The sequence below is a fragment of the Triturus cristatus genome, chromosome 7 (genome assembly GCF_964204655.1).
Source record: "Triturus cristatus chromosome 7, aTriCri1.1, whole genome shotgun sequence".
NCBI lineage: Eukaryota > Metazoa > Chordata > Amphibia > Caudata > Salamandridae > Triturus > Triturus cristatus.
The window spans coordinates 1,518,557,632-1,518,584,643 of NC_140590.1; the positions used below are offsets into that span (position 1 = coordinate 1,518,557,632).

General features: G+C 43.7%; 2 long non-coding RNA genes across 2 annotated transcripts; one reads left to right on the forward strand and one right to left on the reverse strand.

The window, feature by feature from the left end:
• Window positions 1–15,545: 15,545 nt before the first annotated feature.
• Window positions 15,546–16,940, reverse strand: LOC146812278 (uncharacterized). Its single transcript, XR_014965892.1, has 4 exons — window positions 16,819–16,940; window positions 16,233–16,338; window positions 16,048–16,139; window positions 15,546–15,954 (listed from the first exon to the last, which is right to left on the reverse strand). It is a non-coding gene; the product is annotated as an uncharacterized LOC146812278 (long non-coding RNA).
• Window positions 16,941–20,887: 3,947 nt separating this feature from the next.
• On the forward strand, window positions 20,888–22,206 carry LOC146812279 (uncharacterized). Its single transcript, XR_014965893.1, has 4 exons — window positions 20,888–20,933; window positions 21,414–21,519; window positions 21,613–21,704; window positions 21,798–22,206. It is a non-coding gene; the product is annotated as an uncharacterized LOC146812279 (long non-coding RNA).
• The last annotated feature ends 4,806 nt before the right edge of the window (window positions 22,207–27,012 follow it).

The window sequence follows — 27,012 nt, forward strand, 5'->3', positions numbered from 1 at the left end:
TACCTCTACAGCCGGTGGTCGCCTGCAGGAACCCTCCCTGCTGAAACATGCAGCAACTTCACTGAACCAAAGGTTTTCCTTGAAAAGCAAAGGGTCCACAATGTCTTTTTGGCACCCTGCACTCGGACACCCCAGTGCCACTGGTGATGCAGCTCCTGTGCTGATTGTTGGCTCCTGCAGTGCTGACCTTAACCCCTGGAGTCTTGCTCCCAAACCCCATCGGCCTGCGCGTATGCTGTCCCTAACCGAAGGCCCCTTTTGCCCCATTGGCTAGCGTTGGACCCCTGCACTCTGCACCCGGCCGCCCCTTTGCCACTGGTGGTGCAACTCGAGTGCCCATCTAGACCTTGGGAAACCTTGTTCCTAACCCCCAAACTCCCACTCTTAAGCCGTGTACTTGCCTGAGACACCGCTAACACTTGTTCTCCCTTAGGATCCCATGTTATGAGATTTTGGGTTGAAAATGTTCTAAGTGTTAAAGTGATGTTTTTATGGAGAAAAGAGAACTAAACTGCAAGGTATAAAGTCTTCCTTACCATGTAATGTGAGAACCTTTGGTGTGGTATCTAGGCATACCACTCTCCTCAAAGTAAAGCAAAAGTAACTAAAATGTATTCTGAAAGTAATTACTGTCTAATTCAAACTGCTTTTTAAACTGATACAAACCTGTAATAACTGCAAATCCATCCTAAATTGCATTTCTGAGTAAAGGTTTACAATTTGAAGTATATGTTACCTACCTGTACAAAGTCCTGCTTGGTTCTAAAAATAAAACACCAGTATACCTTTTTTATACTTACCCAGTTGCTCTGGATTCAGTCTCTGATAGTGTGTATCAGTCTTGATTGAGTGAATACAATAAATGCATTAACACACCATCTGGATAAGCCCAACTGCTCGCCCACACTACCACAAATAAATCTGTTAGTACTTACCCATTTTAGCTCTTCTATAGCTCTGGGGACTCCCTGGCCTCTGTGCAATATACCTTTCTTTGGTATAGTATATACATAGCCAGCTTCCTACATCCTTGTTTAGTAAAATAGGCTTAGAGAATGGTGATCCTGTCTAACACGGTGTTTTGCATCTTTAAGCTATTTTAAGCCATTTATCTGTAAGGATCCTGGGTAAGGACTTTGGTATGATTTATGTGTACTTTTGTCATCTTATGGCATTTCCCCCATTCGAAATCAGAATTGTATTACTCAATATCTGCAAATTCAAGCCCACAGATTGAACAGTATTTTAAACTTTCAAAAAACTTCACTATAAAAACACTGCAGCATCTTGCACAGGGCTCAAAACAATTGATAAGATTAGAGTAAACAGAGCAACAGCAGTAAGTAGAGTTAGCCTGAAAATAGAGTTAAGAAACTGATGAAAGATCACTTTTCCTGTGGGTAGGCTAAAAGGAAGGACTCTATGAGCAACTTCTCGTGTCTTAATACCTCTTTTTTTTTTTTTTAAATTATATTTTTATAGCAGTTTGAACACAACAATATAAAATACATCAACACAGATTCATATCAGACCTGGACAGAATACAGTACTTAACACACACAAAGAGACTTATTACAGCAGATCTAAAATATAAGTGCCTATCATGACTGGCTGCTTGTCGTCTCCCTCCATGTTGTGATCGGGGCCCAAAATTTTCTACCAAAGTCACGCACCTTTTTACCCTTCTGCTCATACAGACATATCTCTATATTATGGATGCTTAGCAGTCTTGAAAGCCACATTTGAAATGAGGGGGCCAGAGCATCTTTCCAACCTGAAGAAATTAAAATCCTTAATACCGCAACAGACATAAAAACCAGCGCTTCTTCTGTTTGAACCAAATTCTTCTTATTATCACAGCCCAACAGCATCAGGGTAGGAGATAGATCGATCTTATGACCTAGCAGCCCCTCCCAGAACTTACACATTTCCCTCTGTATTGAGGAAAGTGAGCTGCAGTAAAAAAACATATGCAGGAGGTCAGCTTGCACGGCATTGCATCTAGGACATCTATCGTCCCCTCTGACCCCCCAGGCGAATAATTTGGCAGGAGTATGATACAGATTAAATACCGTTTTATAATGCTGGGCCCTCAGGTTGGTAGATCTAAAGACTTTTTTATTCAGGATAATGGCTTGATCTAGATCGACATCAGGGTTTTCCAGTTTGCGAGCCAAGGTAGCTTCTGCTTTTTCCATATCATCTGGTATTCCCCAAATTAGCAGCTTATATACCGCTTTCATCTTTTTACACCCACCAATTAACAATTCAATTACGGGAACACCCTCCATATTCATTGGTTTCGGTCTCACTGCTTTTAATGACCGTACGACTTAACCATACAGGAACCAATGGTTGGCCGGAATGCCAAACCTTTGTCGGATGGTGTCAAATCCTAGCGGTTCCTGGTCTCACCCATATATCACCGAGGGACCTGATACCACAATTTCTCCAGACCAGCAAATTGCTATCAGCCCCAACATAAGGAAGTAAGCTCGAGTTGCAGATCTGGAGATAACGATTCACCTTTGGGATTTTACAAAGCTTCGATATAGACCTCCATACTTCCCAGACCCCTTCCAGGATCTTCAGGCGAGGCCTCTTGTAGTATCTACGGTCAACCTCACGCCACAACAACCCAAAGGCCTGTCCCCCAATTAATAGCTCAAAGATAGAAGGTAAGTCCTGAGCTGGTGAATTAATACAACCAGAGTACACCTCCTTTTGAAATAAGATGGACATTTGTGTCAACAGGCATGACCAATGGTACAATCTCAAATTAGGTAGGGTCAGACCACCCCTTTCCCTGGGGAGAGACATAAAGTTTGTTGATCGCCTGATCCTGCCGTATTGCCAAACAAATCTGATGAAGATAAACTCCAACCTTTTAATAATTTTTTCCTCCAAAAATAGCGGAATTGATCTGAACAAATAAAGAACTCTAGGGAAGATAGACATTTTTAAAACATTCACCCGCCCAATCAAAGAAAGATGTAGCACGTCTATCCTTTTTAGCTCTTTTTCGATAGAGTTTATGAGTGGGGGATAGTTCTCAGCAATAATTTCCCCAACTGAGGCGTTGATCTTAATCCCTAAATAGGTTGCTGAGTCCACATACCTTACATCATTTTTAGCTATGTCGGAAGAGCATATTATTTGGGTTTTGGTCTCATTAAGAAGATAGCCCGATCGCTTACCAAATTCCTCTGCTATTTCAACTAGGGCCGTGAGTGCCTGCTGGGGATTTACTGTGATAATTGCCAAATCGTCAGCATAGGCCAGCATTTTGCTGGTGTGGCCATTGCATACCACTGGGCTGATCCTGGAAGACCCCAAAATTTTCTGGATGAGAGGGTCTATATATAGAGCGTAGAGGATCGGGGAGCAGGGGCAGCCTTGACGAGTGCCTCTCTTAATATCTATTGTCCCGGAGCTCTCCCCCATAACTACCACCCTAGCAACCGGATCTACATACATTGCTTTGAGGGCTCTGATGGCTTTTTCCCCGAATCCTCTTCCGACCAATACACCCCATAGGAAGTCCCAAACAACCCTATCGAACGCTTTTTCTGCGTCGAGCAGGATCATAGCGATCTCCCCTCCCCTTGCCACCTGGAAATCAAACAACGCTATTGCTCTTCTGACATGGTCTGTTGTGCTGCGGCCAGGGACGAATCCATGTTGCCAAGGGGAGACAAGACCGCCGATGATCCTGCCCAGCCTCTTAGCCCATACCTTGGAGTATAACTTAGTGTCCGCGTTTATAAGCGAGATCGGGCGGTAAGAACCGAGTTTCTCCGGGGGTTTCCCTTTCTTATGGAAGACCACAATGTTAGTCTCACGCCAGGAGGATGGAACCACTCCTGTACAAATTATTCCATTAAACAGATCCACTAATAATGGGATAATTACTGGTTCTAACCTTTTATAGACTTCTAGGGGGATCCCATCCGGGCCGGCGGCCTTACCAGAGGCTAATTCATGCAGAGCCTCTAAAATCTCTCCCCCACTAATCTCCCTATCTAGTTCATTGTTCTCCGAGGTGTTGAGGCGGGGACCATTATCAACCACATCGATGTCTTGGTTAACCTCCCGGGTTTCTTCGTCGTACAGGCGCTGGTAAAAATCTTTAAATGCCTGTAAGATCTCATTTGACTGAGTAAATACCTCCCCATTTTCCTCAATCACAGAAATAATATTCCTAGCTCTCCCCTGTCTTATTTGTAAGGCTAGAACTCTTCCCGCCTGTTCCCCCGTTTCGTATCGCTTAACCCTGGATGCTTGATACTCTCCTGAGGTTTTCTGGGTCATCAGCTTATGAAGTGCAGCCCTACTTTTTAGCAATTCACTCTGACTCTTCCTACTGTCCCTACCCCTAATTATATCCCTCATATGCTGTTCTTCTGCTATAGACAAAACGCCTACTAATCTCTCGCCTTCCCTCTTATCCTCCTTTCTGAACCGAGCCCCGAGACTTATAGATTCCCCTCTTAAAGCCGCTTTAAAAGAGTCCCAAACGTTATTCCTAGAGGCGCTATATCTATTGGCAGCAAAAAACTAATCTGCCCACTTCAGAATATGACCAGTAAATCTTACATCTACCAAGAGTTGCCTCTCAAAAGTCCATCTGGTCCTGGCCCTAACAGAGCCGGCTATTTCATAAGATAATATAAGCGGGTTATGGTCAGATAATACCTTCAGGGATTTCGTTATTTCTACCTTATTTAATTCATTGGTGGAAATAAAAAAATAATCCAGTTTTGTGAATTTCTGATGAGGATTTGAAAAATAAGTATGGCCCAGATTTGATGGTTCTTTTGCATCCCACACATCCTTAAGCCCATGTGAATTAATAAGGGCCTTTATTGCCCTAAACACTCTTGGTTTCCTGCCCAAATACTTTGCAGGGTCACTCCAATCAGCGAAGACATTAAAATCACCGCACAAAATTAAGGGAGTTGGCCAGGATGCAAGTTCTAATTCCAAAAAATCAAATAACTCCGGATCGTCTTCATTCGAACCATAGACCACACAAAGTGTCGGGCCATACTCGAGTTCCACCAAAACCCATCCACCATTACTATCCGACTTAGTCCGTTTCGCCCCACCCCAAGTTTTTTTAACTAGAATAGCAACCCCTCTTATTGTAGATGTTTGGGTGGAACAGGCCACCAGCTCGAAGCCGCTAAGGGACAGCAATTTCCTTTTAGACCAGGGGAGGTGGGTCTCCTGAAGACAGAGAATATCAACTCTATTACTCTTAACAAAATAACCCAGCTTTAAGCGTTTCCTCCAGTCATTTAGACCACCTATATTTAAAGAACAAACCCTAATGCGGGCCATCTAGCCATAAAACATGAACAACACAATAAGCCTGTTTTTCACTCTGTTTCTGTATCACTGAAGCCATTATTTGACCAAGAAAAAAAATAAACACGATGTGACAAACTGCAATTTTAACCCTTTTACCCACCTTAACCCCCCCACCTTGACCTCCCTCCCGCCCACCCTGACCTCCCTCCCCACCCCTATTGCTAACCCTCTCCACCACCTCCCTTAGTGAAGCGCTCAGACTAAGTCTGTGCATGTGATGGAAGTACAGTGAGCAAGTGAGGACAAAGCCAAAAGACCAAATCGCTAGAAACCCTTATAAGCCGCTAGACTTAAGAAAAAAAAAATCTGTTTTTATCTATCTAGACCAGCATCGGACCAATCTAAGCATACTAGCCACTCAGAGACTGAACTGCTTATTAGTCAATCTATTTATCCCAAAGAATCCAGGTATTCTCTTGCTTTAATTTCTGATGCAAAGAAGAGGGTTCTCCCCTCATTGATCACTTTTAACTGAGCCGGATTGACAAGAAAAGCTTGCATTCTCTTTTCCTGGAACGGTTTAATCATCTCTCTCAGACGCCATCTTCTTTCCACAGTAGTATGGCAGTAGTCCGGGCGAACGAAGAAGGAGAACCCGTCCCCATTCCTCCTAGCATCAGGTCGGGCTTTTTCAGCAATAGATTGCCTCAGAATGAAGTTTCCGAAAAATATTAAAACTGCTCGGGGTCTATCGCCTTCCTTAGTATTGGGTCGGATCTTAAAAGGAGTGCGATGAACACGTTGAATCTCATTGACCCAGTTCCAGCTTGAAAGCTCCGGAAAAGCTTGTTCGAAGAGCTTGATCATGAATGCCTTTATGTCCTGCCCTTCTATCCCCTCCGGGACCCCCAAGACCCTCAGGTTATTTCTTCGGAGCCTGTTCTCCATCTCCTCCATTTTCCACTGTAAGTCCGAAACCTGCGAGTATTGAGCGTTGACTTTACTAGTGGCCCCGGCTACTTCAGCCTCCGTTGACACCACCCTTTCCTCGAGGTTCAAAACTCTATCAGCAGTATTGTTGCAGGCTTTCGAGAGCTTTCTTACCACTCCCTGCATCTTCCTCATAGCAGCTTGCACTTTACGATTATCCTGGCGCGTTTCTTCTCTATGGGCCAGAATCTCCTGATGTATAGTTTCCAAGAGGGAGCGGTTCGAGCCATCTGCCGCTGGTCCACCCTGCAATGTTAGGTCAGGAGTGTGATCCCATCTCAGCTCTCGGGAAAAGTGACCTTCTCTCGAAGATTGACTTTTGGCCGCCGGAGGTCGCGCGGTGGTAAGTGGGAGACCATCCTCAGATTCAGAGTCTGACCCTAGAAAGGAGCTACGTTCTTCATCTTCAGACCACTGCGCGCCGTCTGATACCGAAAAGTAGTATTCGCTTGGCACTTTTTCTTTATCTTTATCTGGCGCTGTACCACTTGGTAATAGATCAGATTTCGCTCTTTCAATATTTACTCTGAACTCTGGCAAATTTTCCGATATAACACTGCATTCTTTCCCCATTTCTCGGGGTGCTCCGGTCAAATCCAATAAGACCTGCCCATCAGGGGCGGCCTCGGTATCTGCAGAGGTGGACCCCGGACTTGAGCCATTCGCTAAGGGTATGCTGATAGGGAAAGTAGGGATAGTAGGGGCGTTACACTCCTCCAGGGTCTCGCAGGAGTTGCTAGGAGCATCCCCCACCGGCGGGGTTGCGCCTGCCCCCACTATTTTTGAGCCCTTCTCCTTTACCTTTTCCTTATCCCTCCCGGCCTTAGGAAAGATATCAGCGATTGACGCTGCCGCTAGCCGGGTCCTACCTGCCACCTGTTGTTTCTTTTTAGCTTGTCCCGGTAGTATTTGTTGTCCTTGTTGATCCTCGGGTCCTTCTGGTCCCATCTCATCCCTCTGAGATTTTCTCCTTAAAATTGCTGCAGCCACCTTAGGAGCCATAGTAGTTCTCTGCACCCTCTGCTCTCTTGAAGCTCTCAACTCTCTCAGTCCCAGAAGACAGCCTCCTCGACCGCCGCTGGTGAGTCCCTCGAACCGCGGACCAGACGCCAGCACTCCCCGTCGTCTCCGGACCTGGCTCCGCCCTCTTTCACCTCCGCGGAGCTCACGGATTCTGTGGGCGGCAGAGAGGGCAGCGGTGAATGCGGCAAGAGCCAAACGCAGAGCCCGCCTCGGCGTCCGACACCCGGTGAGTGCCGTTAGCATAGCTAGCCTCCGTATGCCTCAATATGCGTCCTCGATATACGTCCCGATGAGATCGTAACTGCCGGTACCTATCCCCAGGGGCTTAGACCATCGCCCTCACTGCTCTGCTGCACCGGTCCGTTACGGGACCGCCATCTTGCTTCCTCGATCGACCATAACACAATCTACGTGTCTTAATACCTCTGGTGTACTTGAAGCTTCAGGAATTCAGAATTGGAACTGTAAATTTAAAAGCTACACAGCAAGCCACTGTAAGGAGGCTGGTGTTCACTTTTTGGAGGCATAGACACCTGTTGACACCTAATCTTTATTTGGGTTTATTATGGTAGTTCTTAACCCCTTAACTGCTGGGCCTTTTCCCCCCAGTGCTGAGCCCTTTTTTGGCTATTTGAGGTAGTTCGCGATTAGGTCTCTGTCACTTTTTGACCACCCAAGGTATCCATGCCAAATTTGCGTCCTTTTCTTCCAACATGATGGTGATTCTAAAGGTACCCAGGGTTTGTGGATTCCCCTGGAGAGGATCCAGAAATTAACCAAAATACAGGTACATTTTCTTTTTTGGGGGAAAAATTGGAAAAAAGGGATACAAATGAAAGCGTCTTTTTTTTTTTCTTCCCTGCAAATGGTATAAAATAAGGGGTTGTGGTGTTGAAATCACCATCTTCCCAGCTTTCAGGGACAAGCAGACTTTTGTCAGAAAACCAAGATTTTTTACACAGTTTTGGCATTTTTCTGGGATGTAGCCCATTTTTGCTATTGTTTGTGCTTTCAAACTCTTTCCAGTTAATAGTAGAAATGGGTATGAAAGCAATAATGGATCCTGGAAAGCTATACATTTTAAAAAGTAGACAACCTTTTAAATTCATCAAGGGGTCATTTGTGTAGATCCTTCAAGGTTTCTTTATTGAAACTAACCATTGAATATAGGAAAAATTTGAAAATTAGTTGTAAAAACCAGACATTTGTGTCAACATTCTCACCTGAAACTTATTCTAATTATGACAGCTGTTTGGAAGCAATATACCGTTACATCCGCTGGACCTTTCTGACCAAGAACCCAACGAACCCAGAGCCAACAACTGAGAACCGTCTCGCATAGTTTTTAATTATGTACCGTGTATATAGCAAATAATTTGGGTAAATATATACATGGACAAATCTGTATGAAAAACACCTATGTATTTCTGAAATTGGAACAAAATACAGAGTTTAGAAACAGTAGATACTTGCACATTTTCAAAATTGTGAGTACCCATACTAGCATGAGAATTATAGGTCAGTTTTCAAAATGACTTCTTTTTTTATACATTGTCTTTCATTTGGAAGGCAGAAATGCATTGAAATTCAATAGGTAATAACAGTTGCTCTACAATTCTTTGTTACCCTAACTCTGCCAATAAAAATGGTACCTCACTTGTGTGGGTAGGCCTAGTGCCCGCGACAGGAAACGGCCCAAAACGCAACGTGGACACACCACATTTTCGCAGTGAAAACGGACCCTTTTTTTGCAAAGTGTCTAGCTGTAGATTTTGAACCCTAGCTCTGCCTGCACCTAGGGAAACCTAGCAAACCTATACATTTTTTAAAACTAGACACCCAGCGAAATACAGGATGGGGTGACCTGGCTGGCTCTCACAAGGATCTGTTACACAGAATCCCTTGCAAGCCTAAAAAATTGTCAAAAAAGGTCTGGAATCTGCGTGGATCCACAAAATTCCACCCACCTCGCGTTCCCCAAAGTCTTCTGAGAAAAATGGTACCTCACTTGTGTGGAAGGCCCAAGTACCCGGGACAGGAAACGGCCCAAAACGTATTGAGGGTACATCAAAATTTCCTATCACAAAACAACCTGGTTTTTGCAAGGGGGGTCACCTGGGTTTTTGGCCCGTGCTTGGTGGCCAGCTAGGGAAACCTATCAAATCCACACATTTCAGAAAACCAGACACCCGGCGGGTTCCAGGGAGGTATGGCTTGCGTGGATCCCCCAATGTGTTGTACCACTCAGCGTTCCCCAAGGTCTCCCGATAAAAATGGTGCCGCACTCGTGTGGGAGGCCCAAGTAGCCGTGACAGGCAAGGGCCCAAAATGTATTGGGGCAACATCAAAATTGCCTATCACAAAAGGTTTTGGCCGTTCCCTGTTGCGGGTACTTGGGCCTCCCAAACGAGTGAGGCACCATTTTTATCGGTAGACCTTGGGGAACGCTGTGCAGCTCAACTCAACACCACGTGGCTGTGCGCCCATCTTGACCATTGCCTCCGCCCTACAATGGGGTTTCACAGTTCACAATTCAAGATTAGTAGCGACGCAAATTGTGTAAGAGACTATAATGGGTTAAGAAGACCAAATGCTCCCAATCTGTGCAGCTCAAGTCAACGTCACCTGCCTGTGCTGACCGCTGCCTCCGGCCTACACTGTGGAAGACCAGCGACACGAGGTGCCAACTAACCCTGTTCAACACAAGCCGATCCCACATGTGTAACTGTGTCCTGAGTTCTGAATGGCAGCGACCACAGCACCAGACTCCCTTCGATCAGTGAGGGGTATTTCCATATGGAAGGCCGGTGACACGTGGTGCCACTGAACCTGCACTATGCAGGCCTGTGGGGCCACCAACATATGCACGTGGCTATGAGCCCTTGCTCACCGCTACCTCTGGCCTACACTGTGGAAGACTGGCGACAAATGGTGCCACTGACCGTCTTCAACACAAGCCGATCCCACATGAGGAACTGTGTCCTGAGTCCTGAATGGCAGTGATCCCCCACTCCGTGAGACAACCACAGCACCAGAATCCCTTCGATCAGTGAGGCATATTTCCATATGCAACGGCGGCGACACGTGGTGCCACTAACCCTGTTCAACACAAGCCGAACAATTCCACATGTGGAACTGCGTCCTGAATGGCAGTGACCCCAAGTCCATGGCAGCGACAACAGCAGCATACTCCCTCTGATTAGTTAGGCATATTTCCATATGCAACGGCGGCAACATGTGGTGCCAATAACTCTGTTCAACACAAGCCGATCCCACATGTGTAACTGTGTCCTGAGTCCTGAATGGCAGTCACCCCAAGTCCGTGGCAGTGACCACAGCACCACACTCCCTTCGATCAGTGAGGCATATTTCGATATTCAAGGCCGGCAACACATAGTCCCACTAACCCTCTTTAACACAAGCCGATCCCACATGAGTAACTGTGTCCTGAGTCCTGAATAGCTGTCACCCCAAGTCCGTGGCAGCGACCACAGCACCACACTCCCTTTGATCAGTGAGGGGTATTTCCATATGCAACTACAGACTCCAGTAGGCAAGTAACTACCACAGTCCTACACCCTACATATTATCCATTTAGTATCCTCGCTTCAAGAACTTTTTTTTAATATCAGATATAGCTTTGCTACAATGACTAAATTAATCTTCAGATGCAAACTAACATGGAATAGCAGTCTACACTGCAGGTAGTACAGCTCGCAATTCCAATTTTAAATGCTAATTTTCAACAACAAGATTGTACTCAGAAAATACAACACTTAGTCAGTTTATTCTATACTCATTACATCTTTTCATCATAAGCCTACACTGAACTCTGTAGGGCTCACAATGAAAATTATTTCTTCATTCATTAACTACAGAGTCCACTAGGCAAGTAACTATTACACGCCTCAAATCTACATATTATCCTTTTAGTATCCTTTCTTCTTGAACATTTTTTATATCAGTTTTAGCTTTAGTACAATCATCAAATTCATTTTCAAGTAGAAACGAACACTCAGCAGTCTACACTGCGGGCAGCAGACCTCGCAATTTGAATTTTGGACACGTGGTGCCAACTAACACTGTCCAGCAAAGCCGATCCCACATGTGTAACTGTGTCCTGAGTCCTAAATGGCACTGACCCCAAGTCCGTGACAGCGACTACAGCAGCATACCCGCTTTGATCAGTTAGACATATTTCCATATGCAAGGCCGGCGAAACGTAGTCCCACTAACCCTCTTTAACACAAGCTGATCCCACATGTGTAACTGTGTCCTGAGTCCTGAATAGCAGTCACCCCAAGTCCGTGGAAGCGACCACAGCACCAGACTCCCTCTGATCAGAGAGGCATATTTCCATATGCAAGGCCAACAGCACGTGGTGCCACTAACCCTGTTCCAACACAAGCCGATCCCACATGTGTAACTGTGTCCTGAGTCCTGAACGTCAGTGACCCGACCTTCGTAACTGCAACCACAGCACCACACTCCCTTCGATTAGTGAGGGGTATTTGCATATGGAAGGCCGGCGACATGTGGTGCCGCTGAACCTGCACTACGCAGGCCGGTGGGGCCACCAACGTATGCACGTGGCTGTGGGCCCTTGCTCACCGCTACCTCTGGCCTGCACTATGGTCAGCAGGCCTCACAATTCAGATATAGTCCTGATTCCACATGACGCAGTCCAGTAGCCAAGACACATTGCTCCCAGTGCGGCCCGTCCACACCAAGCATCATCACAGGCTCATACAGTCTCAATGCTTCTGGTGCCACTAACCCTCTTTAACACAAGCCGATTCCACATGTGTAACTGTGTCCTGAATGGCAGTGACCCCAACTTCGTGGCCGCGACCACAGCACCAGACTTGCTTCAGTCTTATTTGTTGTTCTTTTCTTTAAATAATGTTTTTATATGTAAATCTATACATGACTAAGATTCTTCTTTGTCCAACAGCACAGGGACACTTCCAGACCCAAGAAGGCTGTTGGGGGTATGATGGTAATGTGGGAAGAGGGTGCATTACCTGCTGATGTGGGGAGAGGCAGCGTCAAAGGGGCATCTATCACAGAAAGAACTCCGATATGTTTTCACAAATGCCTCGGATAAATGCCAGCTGACGGACTGAATCACAAAATGGTTTTTCAATGCTTATGTAGTGTGAGTTATGAACAGTTTGCACCCAGGCTCGCAGAAGGACAGCTGCGCCCCGTCCGATCGACTCACAGATGCAGTACTACGAGCCGTCTGCGTCATTGTAGCTATCCCTGCCCTGTTCTGTCATACGCCATGCCACGCCACTCTGATTACGTTCCAACGTTTGTCCACATAGCTACCTGTCGCAGGCGTACTCACTGTTGGTGTGCAGGTCAATGGTCTAGTGCTCAACATCTCACGGCCACTCCCTGAGGACAGGTTTGCACACACACCACACCCATCCAGCATATGCGTCACAGGCCATGTGACCACGCAAATATAATAGATCGACAACGTCACATCCTTTATTGCAGGTGCGGACTAGATGGCGGACACTCCACGTGTCTCAACCATAAAGAGTCTTTGAAAAGTCGCGCAGAAAGTTAGTCGCACCCTCATCTGTATAGCCGTCAAGGGCCTACCACCCCCTTGGCGCAGACTTCGGATGCACATGATTAGTGCCACCCGAAGCTCATATGGCTATCAGGGGCCTACCAGCACGTGGCATGGACTTGAGTTCCTCAGGCTTAGCGGCCCCAAAAGCTGATGTGGTCTCCGCCTTTGATGACTCAGGACTCAGCGACATGTGTGAGATCTACCGGGCCGTGGAGAAGATGATGTGATCTCCGCCATTCATGACTCAGGACTCAGCGACATATCTGGGATGCGCGGAGTTTTGAAGGGCACTTGGAGTGCACACTGCTGCACACTCCGGTGGCACCAGGTAATTATTTGCTCATGGATGCGCAGGGGCGGAAGTGTCTGTCTCTCTCTCTCTTCCTTCTTTTCCTTATATCTCTCTAACTCTCTCTCTTCCTTCTCCCTTTCTCTCTCCCTTTCTTTCCTTCTCTCTCTTTTTCTCTCTGGCTTTTTTTCCTTCTCTTTTTCTCTTTCTCCCTCTCCTTTGATATGCCCATTACACACGTCCTAATTTTGTGCTTTATTTTCCAGGCTCTGTCATCGACATCCATGGTCCACACAGGAGTGTTCCGCCTTGATGTTTTGTATTAGTTTTGATAAATATTGTTTATTCGTTTATCGTTCATATATATATATATATATATATATATATATATATATACATTTTAATAAAAAAATAAAGTTTGAAAATAGTTTATCGTTTACATATTTATTTTTATTAAAAAATTGTTTGAAAAAAAAATTTAATACCGTTTTGGGTTGTTCTCTTAACTGCTGTGTGACTCTTTCTTGTTCTTATTACTGTTATTTGATGGAGTCCACCATGGTGTTACATTTTGGGGCACTTATCGCGGGAATACTGGTGATGACTGCAGTTTTCACCAACTTCTGAATAGTGTGTTACATTTATTTCAACTTTACTTCCATTAAAGAGCTGAAAATGAAATGCAGACTAGCTTTTCCCGTGCAAAAAGACACGAGGTGCACCTTTGCGATTTATTCTCAATACGAAAATCCTGTATTGAATAGCACTGAGGTAGTGGCTGCACTTAGTGTACACACAAAATCAATTACAAAATCTCATTGATTGGGAATAGTGTGTCAGGTGCTGGATCTTGGCGATACACACTGCTCAGTTCGTATATTGTTCTGCACAAGAAAAAAATGACATCACAACTTTCACACCAACTGCAATGCGAAACAAATTCTGGCGATAAGCCACGTTAGCACCAGGGATTTTACACCTGCTTTCTGCTGGTGTTAAGCAGGACGACTACCTGCACCATGAAAGGGAACACAGCCAAGAGCCACACCAGAACACCCACAGGTGTCATAGAGTCAATGAGCATGATACAGGGATACCCATGAGGACCACAAGACTCATCGCAACAACTCCAGGCCTGCCAACGCCCCCCAAACCCGCATCTGAGCAAGTGTGTCCCTGTGGTCATTGTCTTAGCATGATAGGCATGAGCCCTGCAACATCACAGTGTGCTGTCACCTCAGCATTGGCAGTGAGCCTGGACATGTAGCTATGCACGCATCCTCCTGCATGCACAACCGGCGTGTGCTGGTCCGGCAGGTCAATGCAGGGGTGTGCCTTTCCAGGCAAGGGGAACGGGGTGTGTCAGACATGTCCGTGTACAGGAAGTGCAGTAAGTGTGTCTCTGTGTTCTGGTGTGGCCTGCCACAAGGGCCGCAGCAGTTGATGTTGCAAAGTGGCATGCACCACCTCCAAACGGCACTGTGATGGTGTAGTTGGAATGTAGCAGGACATGCGCAAATAGGCATTACAATGGTGTGCCGTACGAGTGCACGAGATACAACAGTGTACCGTACCAAAGTGTGGGGGCTCGTGGGTCCAGCTGTTTGGCAACGTAACACACAGTGAACTCACCCATGTGCCACGTGCTGGGCATCTCATCCATGATGACCACGGTCGCAGACATCGCACAACACCAACGACCGGCCTTTGTATCATCCTCTATGAATGCAGCATGGTTTTCACTTCTATGCTCGTTCAGTGTTGTGATGTTGGCGGGTTGTGTGACTTGTGCTCCTTGTTGGTGTGTTTCATTTTGGCCATTGTTTGTCTATACTTGTGCTGTACTTAATTATGCATGTGTGCCATTCTGCCCATCTCCCCCCATCCCCCCATTCCCTGCTTCTTCCTCTTCCTGGTGCTGTTGTGTCTATAATTTTGTTTCTCCGCAGATAAATACATGTGAAGAACAAATTAGAATAGTTCCTTGATTCTTTTAGGTTTCAAAACTTCTCTCTATTGGTTTCTCTTTAATTTTCCATATAAACCGTTTTTTTTATATTCAACAACACATAGAAGTCAGAAGTGCAACGTATTCTATCAACACACTTTCTAGAACATTCTACAACACGTACAGGTTAAAAGTTCATACATTTTTTTAAACTTAACGATAATTGTTTCCAACATTTTCTCAAACATTTAATGGCACCTGCAGGTTAAAAGTTCACGATTGTTTTAAGTTTGAACAGTGCCTTCCAAATGCAAGTATAAGGGAAAGATGGTCCCAGAATATATAAACTTTTTAGAGTTAACACAGAATCGATATCAAAGGATACAAAAAAATGATGTCAAAGTGTTATTTAATCACACGTTGGCAAGATACACATTTTTATAAATAGATTAGGCATTTGTCAAATAGTGCGGGGTGCCATGGGAAGGAAGGGGGTAGTGAATTCAGGTGAGGTAAAAGGGGGAAGTGACATATAAATTATATCAAACTGTCACAACTTAATTGTAAGGCAAAACAATTTTTAAGCCACAAAATCCAGACGAAGTTCATTAGTTTGAATATAGATTGTTTACAAAAACCATGTACAAAACAGAAGAACACAGTGTAAGTTACACTGTTGAGAGTACTGGCAATGTCATATTGTCGACGTTTCGACCCCAAGACATGGGTAGGTTAGTTGGCTCCTTACTAACGGGGTCTTCTTCAGGACAAGGGTGATGGTGTAACACGGAGGAATGGCACCTACAATGATATTAAGTCAGTATTACAAAAGAATTTCGGGTCCCACCAGGGAAAGTGAAAGGGACTCATTAAGGAAGTAATCGCTATATTTACCATATTCAAAGGTGGACATATAGTCAATGTTGACTTGGCGTCAAATGGCGCAGGGGCAGATAGGCTCCAATTGAGGGTGGGGTGAGTGACACCTACAAAGAATTATGAGGTGTCATTATAATGATCCACAAAATAAATAAAGGATTCATTGAAAATCGCAAAAAACCGGAGAGAGAGTGACTTACTCATTTATGATCAAAGTCGCACCGGAGAAATTAATACCTCCAAAGTCACACGCCGTGGCGCACCATCGGTGGGAAAAGTGAAATTAATCACAACGAAATTAAGCCTCTAAAAATAAAGTGAAAGAACGGCAATGTAAAAACACTTAAAACCCAAACCTAGAGGAAATACAGCGCAAGGGACAAGGTACCAAGAGCTATCATCAGCAAAAGAAAGTTCATTAGATTTGAGACTAACCAGCACACTCAACATGAGACCCACCAGATAAGCTACGGGTCGCAGTGGGAAAGGCAACAGCCAGAGATCTATACCCTTGTTTAAGGAGTAATATATTACGAATATGCAAGTAGGGTCATGTATACAGGTCGAGCCTCAATGAGGAAACCATTACTCAGAAGAGAAAGCGGATTGTCAAACAGAGAATATCGAGCAAGAGTATAAATTCACCATAAGCAAAGAAAAATGTGTACTTTTAAATCAAACTGAGTGCCAAAAATGCTAAACAGACTTAACCCTCGACCATTTAATCTTACACGGAATTAAATCGAACAGCTAAAAACCAACGTACAGGGGGAGAGCATCCCTTACCGTGGGCAGCAGCAGCAAAGGCTGTCCTCAGAGTTTGTGAACAAAGCACTAAATCAACACTGAGTGATCGTTAAAATAGAGAGGCCCGGGCCACATGACGTGCAGCACGGCGCAGACGCTAGATGCTTGCAGTCAAAATGTATTAGAAGAAAGACAACAGAGGTTGTTTTCTTCCGAATAGTTAAAGGATATTACATTAATACATTTCTAAAAAAAATACATTTCTAAAAGAAAGGGGGAGGTTGGGCCCGTGTAACTCAGGGATAATCAGGACAATTCTACACTTTTCTTGACAGTGGTTAGCCTTGTAAATACCACGTAATTAGTTAAATGCAGCCTGGATAAATACAATGCTGACAACGCGTCTATATTGCACATAATAGTTAGGCATAGAAAACGCACAAGCATAGCAGATGTACATTATTCAGGGAAAATCAAGTTGGAGACAATAAACATCAAACATTATGAAAACATGTTTAACATGTATATAGGCCGTGGACAGTGGCAAAGGTTCAGAAGGAAGTTCCTCATGACTCAATTAATAGATAGTAAAGGTAGTTATACACTTTTCATGACAATAGTTAGCGTTGTAAATACCACGTAAATGATTCTGGACAAATTAATGCAACCTGGATAAATACAATGCTAGCATCGCGTCTATATTGCACATAATGGCTAGGCATAGAAAAAGCACAAATGGAGCAGATGTACATTATTCAAGAACAAATCGAGTTGGAAACAGTGAACATCAAGCATTATGAAAACATGTATGACATGTATATGGGCCGATGACAGTGGCAAAGGTTCAGCAGGAAGTTCCACATTGCTCAAGTTAATGGAGTTAAAGAACTTAGAAAAAACACACAGACTTGGATGGTAATCCTTGAATGGGAAAGAATGCATTGGCTACATAGAAAACTATATACATGCATATACACATTAGTTATCATCAAATGCATCCGATGAACAACATAACAAATGCTCGTGAGATGACAATTATCATCAAGCTAGTCAGGGACAGATAAAGACCAACAGTCACCAAAAATGCCTAGTTGCTGAGAATGGCCAATTGTGCATTACTGGGATCTTGTTCATTCAAACCCATATTGATGGTATCAAAGCGGATCATCCATTTACATTCCCTAATCGTAAGGATAGAGGATATGTCACCTCCCCTGGGCCCCAAATTGGTTTTTTCTATCACAATCCACTGCATTTGGTCAGGGCTGTGTCCCAACTGGCTATAATGCTCAACTAGTGGTGCTCCAGTGACATGGCATCTTATTCTACTTTGGTGTTGCAATATTCTCACTTTGATCTTCTGCTGTGTTTGGCCAATATATAATTGGCCACATGGACATACGATCCCATAAATAACGTTGGTAGAATTACAGTTAGTATGGGAATGAAGCGTAACATTGTGATGTTTGTAAACAAAGTTTTTGGATTGGATTGTTGTTGAGCATGCTTTGCACGACCCACATTTGAAATGTCCTATCACAGGTGGTAGATTCCAAAGTGACTGGATGGTTGGTTCCACTGGATCCTCAAGGAAAGAATGGACGACATGGTCCTTAATACTCATCGCTTTTCTGAAGGAATGCATAGGTAGATTTGGTTGATTAATCTCAGTTGATACAAGGCTCCAGTGCTTGTTGATAATCTTTTTAACTGCATTGCTTCTGGTAGAAAATGTTGTGACACAAATCATTTTATTCTTGGCTGATGCTGCAGGTTCCTTGGCCGTGAGTAAGGTTTCCCGAGGATTGTACCAGGCTCTCTTCTGGGCCCTTTTGACCAAACGTTTGGGGTACCCCCTTGAAATTAGTCTGGCACTTAGGTCTTCGGACTCAATTAAGTAATCAGTTCTCTTAGTGCAGTTTCTGCGAATCCGCAAAAACTGTCCGACCGGAAGGTTGTCTCGCAGACCACGAGGGTGATAGCTGCTGTACCTGAGAAGGGAATTCCGTTCAGTGGGTTTTCTGTATAAGGTAGTGCAAAGTTTATCATCTTCACTGAAGATCTTTAGGTCGAGGAATGGTATCTCCTGAGTGTCAGACTGGATGGTAAACTGAATATCATGGTCGCACTGGTTAAGCCATTCGTGGAACAGATTGAGTTGAGCTATGTCGCCATTCCAAATCAATAATATATCATTCTCAGGTACAGCAGCTATCACCCTCGTGGTCTGCGAGACAACCTTCCGGTCGGACAGTTTTTGCGGATTCGCAGAAACTGCACTAAGAGAACTGATTACTTAATTGAGTCCGAAGACCTAAGTGCCAGACTAATTTCAAGGGGGTACCCCAAACGTTTGGTCAAAAGGGCCCAGAAGAGAGCCTGGTACAATCCTCGGGAAACCTTACTCACGGCCAAGGAACCTGCAGCATCAGCCAAGAATAAAATGATTTGTGTCACAACATTTTCTACCAGAAGCAATGCAGTTAAAAAGATTATCAACAAGCACTGGAGCCTTGTATCAACTGAGATTAATCAACCAAATCTACCTATGCATTCCTTCAGAAAAGCGATGAGTATTAAGGACCATGTCGTCCATTCTTTCCTTGAGGATCCAGTGGAACCAACCATCCAGTCACTTTGGAATCTACCACCTGTGATAGGACATTTCAAATGTGGGTCGTGCAAAGCATGCTCAACAACAATCCAATCCAAAAACTTTGTTTACAAACATCACAATGTTACGCTTCATTCCCATACTAACTGTAATTCTACCAACGTTATTTATGGGATCGTATGTCCATGTGGCCAATTATATATTGGCCAAACACAGCAGAAGATCAAAGTGAGAATATTGCAACACCAAAGTAGAATAAGATGCCATGTCACTGGAGCACCACTAGTTGAGCATTATAGCCAGTTGGGACACAGCCCTGACCAAATGCAGTGGATTGTGATAGAAAAAACCAATTTGGGGCCCAGGGGAGGTGACATATCCTCTATCCTTACGATTAGGGAATGTAAATGGATGATCCGCTTTGATACCATCAATATGGGTTTGAATGAACAAGATCCCAGTAATGCACAATTGGCCATTCTCAGCAACTAGGCATTTTTGGTGACTGTTGGTCTTTATCTGTCCCTGACTAGCTTGATGATAATTGTCATCTCACGAGCATTTGTTATGTTGTTCATCGGATGCATTTGATGATAACTAATGTGTATATGCATGTATATAGTTTTCTATGTAGCCAATGCATTCTTTCCCATTCAAGGATTACCATCCAAGTCTGTGTGTTTTTTCTAAGTTCTTTAACTCCATTAACTTGAGCAATGTGGAACTTCCTGCTGAACCTTTGCCACTGTCATCGGCCCATATACATGTCATACATGTTTTCATAATGCTTGATGTTCACTGTTTCCAACTCGATTTGTTCTTGAATAATGTACATCTGCTCCATTTGTGCTTTTTCTATGCCTAGCCATTATGTGCAATATAGACGCGATGCTAGCATTGTATTTATCCAGGTTGCATTAATTTGTCCAGAATCATTTACGTGGTATTTACAACGCTAACTATTGTCATGAAAAGTGTATAACTACCTTTACTATCTATTAATTGAGTCATGAGGAACTTCCTTCTGAACCTTTGCCACTGTCCACGGCCTATATACATGTTAAACATGTTTTCATAATGTTTGATGTTTATTGTCTCCAACTTGATTTTCCCTGAATAATGTACATCTGCTATGCTTGTGCGTTTTCTATGCCTAACTATTATGTGCAATATAGACGCGTTGTCAGCATTGTATTTATCCAGGCTGCATTTAACTAATTACGTGGTATTTACAAGGCTAACCACTGTCAAGAAAAGTGTAGAATTGTCCTGATTATCCCTGAGTTACACGGGCCCAACCTCCCCCTTTCTTTTAGAAATGTATTTTTTTTAGAAATGTATTAATGTAATATCCTTTAACTATTCGGAAGAAAACAACCTCTGTTGTCTTTCTTCTAATACATTTTGACTGCAAGCATCTAGCGTCTGCGCCGTGCTGCACGTCATGTGGCCCGGGCCTCTCTATTTTAACGATCACTCAGTGTTGATTTAGTGCTTTGTTCACAAACTCTGAGGACAGCCTTTGCTGCTGCTGCCCACGGTAAGGGATGCTCTCCCCCTGTACGTTGGTTTTTAGCTGTTCGATTTAATTCCGTGTAAGATTAAATGGTCGAGGGTTAAGTCTGTTTAGCATTTTTGGCACTCAGTTTGATTTAAAAGTACACATTTTTCTTTGCTTATGGTGAATTTATACTCTTGCTCGATATTCTCTGTTTGACAATCCGCTTTCTCTTCTGAGTAATGGTTTCCTCATTGAGGCTCGACCTGTATACATGACCCTACTTGCATATTCGTAATATATTACTCCTTAAACAAGGGTATAGATCTCTGGCTGTTGCCTTTCCCACTGCGACCCGTAGCTTATCTGGTGGGTCTCATGTTGAGTGTGCTGGTTAGTCTCAAATCTAATGAACTTTCTTTTGCTGATGATAGCTCTTGGTACCTTGTCCCTTGCGCTGTATTTCCTCTAGGTTTGGGTTTTAAGTGTTTTTACATTGCCGTTCTTTCACTTTATTTTTAGAGGCTTAATTTCGTTGTGATTAATTTCACTTTTCCCACCGATGGTGCGCCACGCCGTGTGACTTTGGAGGTATTAATTTCTCCGGTGCGACTTTGATCATAAATGAGTAAGTCACTCTCTCTCCGGTTTTTTGCGATTTTCAATGAATCCTTTATTTATTTTGTGGATCATTATAATGACACCTCATAATTCTTTGTAGGTGTCACTCACCCCACCCTCAATTGGAGCCTATCTGCCCCTGCGCCATTTGACGCCAAGTCAACATTGACTATATGTCCACCTTTGAATATGGTAAATATAGCGATTACTTCCTTAATGAGTCCCTTTCACTTTCCCTGGTGGGACCCGAAATTCTTTTGTAATACTGACTTAATATCATTGTAGGTGCCATTCCTCCGTGTTACACCATCACCCTTGTCCTGAAGAAGACCCCGTTAGTAAGGAGCCAACTAACCTACCCATGTCTTGGGGTCGAAACGTCGACAATATGACATTGCCAGTACTCTCAACAGTGTAACTTACACTGTGTTCTTCTGTTTTGTACATGGTTTTTGTAAACAATCTATATTCAAACTAATGAACTTCGTCTGGATTTTGTGGCTTAAAAATTGTTTTGCCTTACAATTAAGTTGTGACAGTTTGATATAATTTATATGTCACTTCCCCCTTTTACCTCACCTGAATTCACTACCCCCTTCCTTCCCATGGCACCCCGCACTATTTGACAAATGCCTAATCTATTTATAAAAATGTGTATCTTGCCAACGTGTGATTAAATAACACTTTGACATCATTTTTTTGTATCCTTTGATATCGATTCTGTGTTAACTCTAAAAAGTTTATATATTCTGGGACCATCTTTCCCTTATACTGTCTAAATACCCAGGTCCCAGCGATTTTTGGGTTTACCCTTTGCTTTAACGTTCCAAATGCAAGTAGCAGGAGTGGTTGAGTTGAGCAAATATTATCCTATGAAATGTACTCCACGTTGAAACTGCTTTTTCTCAACCAATCACAAAGATGCTTTTTCACAAAACTAATGTGCACCCTACTTTTAAAAAAGAATGCTTTTCATCTCCCAATCACGTATCGTTTTGTATGGCAAAAAAAAGTAGTTCCCCCATCTTTAAACATATCTCTTATTCTACCAAGGAACTGCACGGGCTACAGACATCTTTCTATACCTTCCAGCCATACCTTCAAAATGCTAGTGTGGTTCGTAGGACATAGCTATATTTTCTGGTGCAAGAGGTATGCAGAACACAGACGTATTGACTTAGACCTAGGTTTACAAAAGCGTGGACATTAAATGGTTTGCACAGAGAAGATTGAAGTGGAACCAATTGCTACCTTTGGTTAAAACCTCTTTGAATCTTCCACACCCTGACCTCATGATTGTGCATTGTGGTGTAAATGACCTAGGCACATTGACTGGGGTAGGTTTGGAAATGCTTCTGAAGGACACCTTTGGACACCTCTGCTCAGAACCATGTGACTCTGGGCAATAGCTCACTTAATAGCTCGCATAATTTCCACGCCGACCTCGAGGGCCTTCAGACCCATACGGGTGAGTAGTTTGCGCTTTATAAATACCGTATTGATTTGATACGCACAGATTTACCTACGCACTCCCTGTATAACACCCCCTAAGCACCATACACAAGTTACAATGTTCGAAACAAAAGTTCCTCCGAGTAGGAATAACTACATGCTGACACTACTTGACAGATGTGGCACAGCGGCCAAAGCACATGACTTCACAGCATATGACACATAGTTTGGACTCACGCTTTCATCCCCGACTCCGGCAGCACCTCAGCTTAGCACCATGAGACTCTAGACAATACCTCACATATTTTCCGTACCCCAGGACTTTCAAACCAGTAGGAGTCAGTAGTTTGTCCTAGTAGGTGTAAACACATGCTGACACTACTTCCACAGGTGTGCTGCAGCGGCCAGGGCAGATGACTTCACACCATAAGACACACAGTTTAAGCTCACGCTTTCATCCCCGACTCCCGCAGCAGCTCACCTTAGCAGCATCAGACTGTACGCAATACTTCACTTAATTTCTGTACCCAGCCCTTTCAGACCGGTAGGTATGAGTAGTTTGCTTCACACCCCCTCTATAGCACACCCTAAACACCTCACAGAGGTTACAGTGGTCCTACCCTCCTCTTTCCTACTTTTTCCCCCTTTTTTCCGCCTACTCACTTCGACAGAATCACAAAATGGCAGCCAACACTTCCTAGTTGCAACCGCTCGCAGCGCTCCCAACCATTAAACAGCAAGCTCGTGCTCGTAACGCCTCAGCCAATCAGATGGCAGAATATCCAAATATAGATATCTGTAAATGTCAATATTTCTCAAAAACTGCTGAACAGATTTACACCAAATAAACATAAACGTGCTTTCTAGACCAAGACCCTTCTCCCAGCCAAATTTGGGGTAATTCTGTTCACTCGTTCGACCTGTAGCCTTGTCTAAAGTTTCCTATAGAAATTAACATTTAGAAAACACGTTTTGGGACCCCCCTTTTTTCTCGGCCCCCCCTTGATGACTCACCCCCAATCTTTCAACATAGGAGCTGATATGAACAAATAATTAGTAGGTAGTTATAGTTAGGACCAAGTTTCCATAGGAAGAGCATTTTTTGTTTTGCTTATAACTTTGGCGTCGTTTGATGAATCTTCATGAAATTTTCTAAACAAATTCTTTGTTCATATCAGCTCCTATGTGGGAGGCTTGGGGGTGATTTGTCAAGGGGGGGTGAGAAAAAAGGGGGGTCCCAAAACATGGTTTCTCCATGTTAATTTCCATAGGAAACTTTAGACAAGGCAACAGGTCGAATGGGTGAACGGAATTGCCCCAAATTTGGCAGGGAGAAGGGTCTAGGCTTAGAAAGCACGCTTTTGTTTATTTGGTGTAAATCCGTTCAGTAGTTTTGGAGAAATATCGAAATGTACAGATATCAATCTCTGGGAATTCTGCCATCTGATTGGCCTAGGCGTTACGAGCACGAGCTTGCTGCTTATTGGCTGTGAGCGGTGCGAGCGGTTGCAACTAGGAAGTGTTGGCCACCATTTTGTGATTCCATTGAAACAAGTAAGGGGGAAAAGGGTGAAAAAAGTAGGAAAGGGCAGGGTAGGAGCACTGTAACGTCTGTGGGGTGTTTAGGGTGTGCTATACAGGGAGTGTGAAGCAAAGTATTTAGTCCTACCTGTGTGAAAGCGTTGTTTTGCCAAGAGTGAGAGGGTGCTGAGGTGAGGTACCGGTACACTCGGGGATGAAAGCATGCGCCTAAACCATGAGCTGAGTGCTGTAAACTGATGTGCTGAAGTATTTATTCCTACCGGTGTGAAAGTACTGTTTTGCGCAGAGTGAGATGCTGCTGAGGTGAGGTGCCGGTACACTCAGGGATGAAAGCATGCACCTAAACCGTGAGCTGAGTGGTGTAAACTGATGTGGTCTGGGCGCTGTGGTATACTGGCCGCTGTAGTATAGCTGTGCAGGTGGTGTTGGTATGCGTTTAGAGTATAGCGGGAGTGGGAAGCAAACTACTCACTGGTACTGGTCTGAAGACTGGGATGAAACCGTGAGCGTAAGCCGTGATCTGACTGCTGTAAAGTGATGTGTGTGGGCGTTGTAGGATACTGGCCACTTTAGCATGTCTGTGTAAGTGGTGTTATTATGCGTTTATATGATACAGGGCGTGGGAAGCGAACTACTCACCTCTACTTTCTGAAGACTCGAATGCAGTGTTTTCGGAAGCAGGAATAAAGAAATAATCGTGAAGAATATAATGCAGAATGTTGCAATGCCACAGAAGAGCAATGGTGAAATCAGGTGTGTCTAGGAAAGTGTGTGTGTGTAATAGGAAGGAGGAATAAAGAAATAATCGTGAAGAATATAATGCAGAATGTTGCAATGCCACAGAAGAGAAATGGTGAAATCAGGTGTGTCTAAGAAAGTGACTGTGTGTAATAAAGCGATGGAGTCTGAAAGTTATATAAAGAGTGTCTTTATTTAAGTGACATAAATGGATCCACTGGTGCAAGAGGTAACGCATTCAGTTGAGGCAAATTCCAACCGGTTCTGCTGTATTCAAACGTAAGCTCTTGCATCAGTGAATTCCACATTACATGTTACAGTTCCATGTGACATAATACTTATTACACTTGAATGACTTGAAATTCTATAATGAAAATTAAGGTAGGATACGATTAGCACATGTATCCTTTAAGAAAAGAAACAAAAAATAATTGTAAAGTGTAGTCATCAAACTTCTTCGGTACCCTGGTACTCCTTTGTTGTAACACAAAATTATCAACAGTAGAACACTCAGCAATCTCTTGTACGGTAGATTCAATCTGGTGTGTGTTAGAATTGGTAATAGTTCTAGTCACATCGGAACTTTGAGGAGGAACACAAAATTGTGCTTCTGAGAAGCACATTAGGTACCCTTCTTGTCAAACCATACATTGTCTTCAGCTCTTTCAAAAAATAAATCTTGTGCAAAGAGCTAAGGCACCGAGCTGAGGCAAACTGATTCTGTTATATTCAAATCTGAAGTTGCTGCATTAGTGAATTCCACATTACATGTAACAGTTCCATGTGACATAAACAATAGCTAAACAGAGGTAGGTTAGCACACTGTGCCAACAGTTCCTAAACAATGTTGTGTTTTTTTATGTTGATCGCTAGCTCGTGAGTAGAGGCTGAGGATGAGTAAATTTGTGTGAAAGAGTTTCGTGGATAACAGGCAGGCAGAGAGATGTGTGCACAAAGAATAGAGATGGTTTCAAAATGGGCATCAGGTTTAGGCTAATTTAGCAAGTAAATAGTGTATTTGGATAGGTCATGCATCACCCATCCCTTGTTAGACTGGAGATGTAAGGGGCAATAATGAAAACAGAGTTCAAATGCCTGAGCATACTTAGAAAGTTATTATATGAAAATAGTTCAATTGAAGTGTATTAAAAAAATGTAAAGGAAAAACTCAAAATTGGTAAAAATCAATCCAAGAAGAACGTGAATTTCTTACAAGTCTTGAAGATTGCAGTCCGGACGTTCTTCAGCGGCTTGAGATGCGTAATGTTCCAAGAGGCAATTGTTGCCATCGTGTGAGAAAAGCGAAGCGATCCAATTCATATCTTCGAAGGGACAGTAATGTTCAGCGAATGTTGGAGTGGCAATTTGAATTGGCAGGCAATCTGCGATGTTGTTAAAGGTCGTACGTTGCAGTAGATCTTTCGCGGCTGCGTGGAAATCCAATTCCTCCACGATACCTTTTTGCGTTGCATCCACCATTGCTCTACTGCCTGAACAATCGAGTTCATGGATTTCAAGATACTCCATTACCTGCTGGATATCGGGAGCGATTGTTGGGATGTTGGCAAGGCATACATCCATTCGCCAGTTGAATTGGCAAGTTTTGAGATAGAAAGATAGTTTCACGCAGATTGTATATGTGTAAATAAATGCCATGTTGTAGCTGGCTCCGATAATAGATAGAGGCAGGCAGCCGAAAAGTTGTTTTTTCACGGTATTGATGTAGCTTCGCGTAGAGGCGTATTCTGACGGAGATGCTTGTTACCAC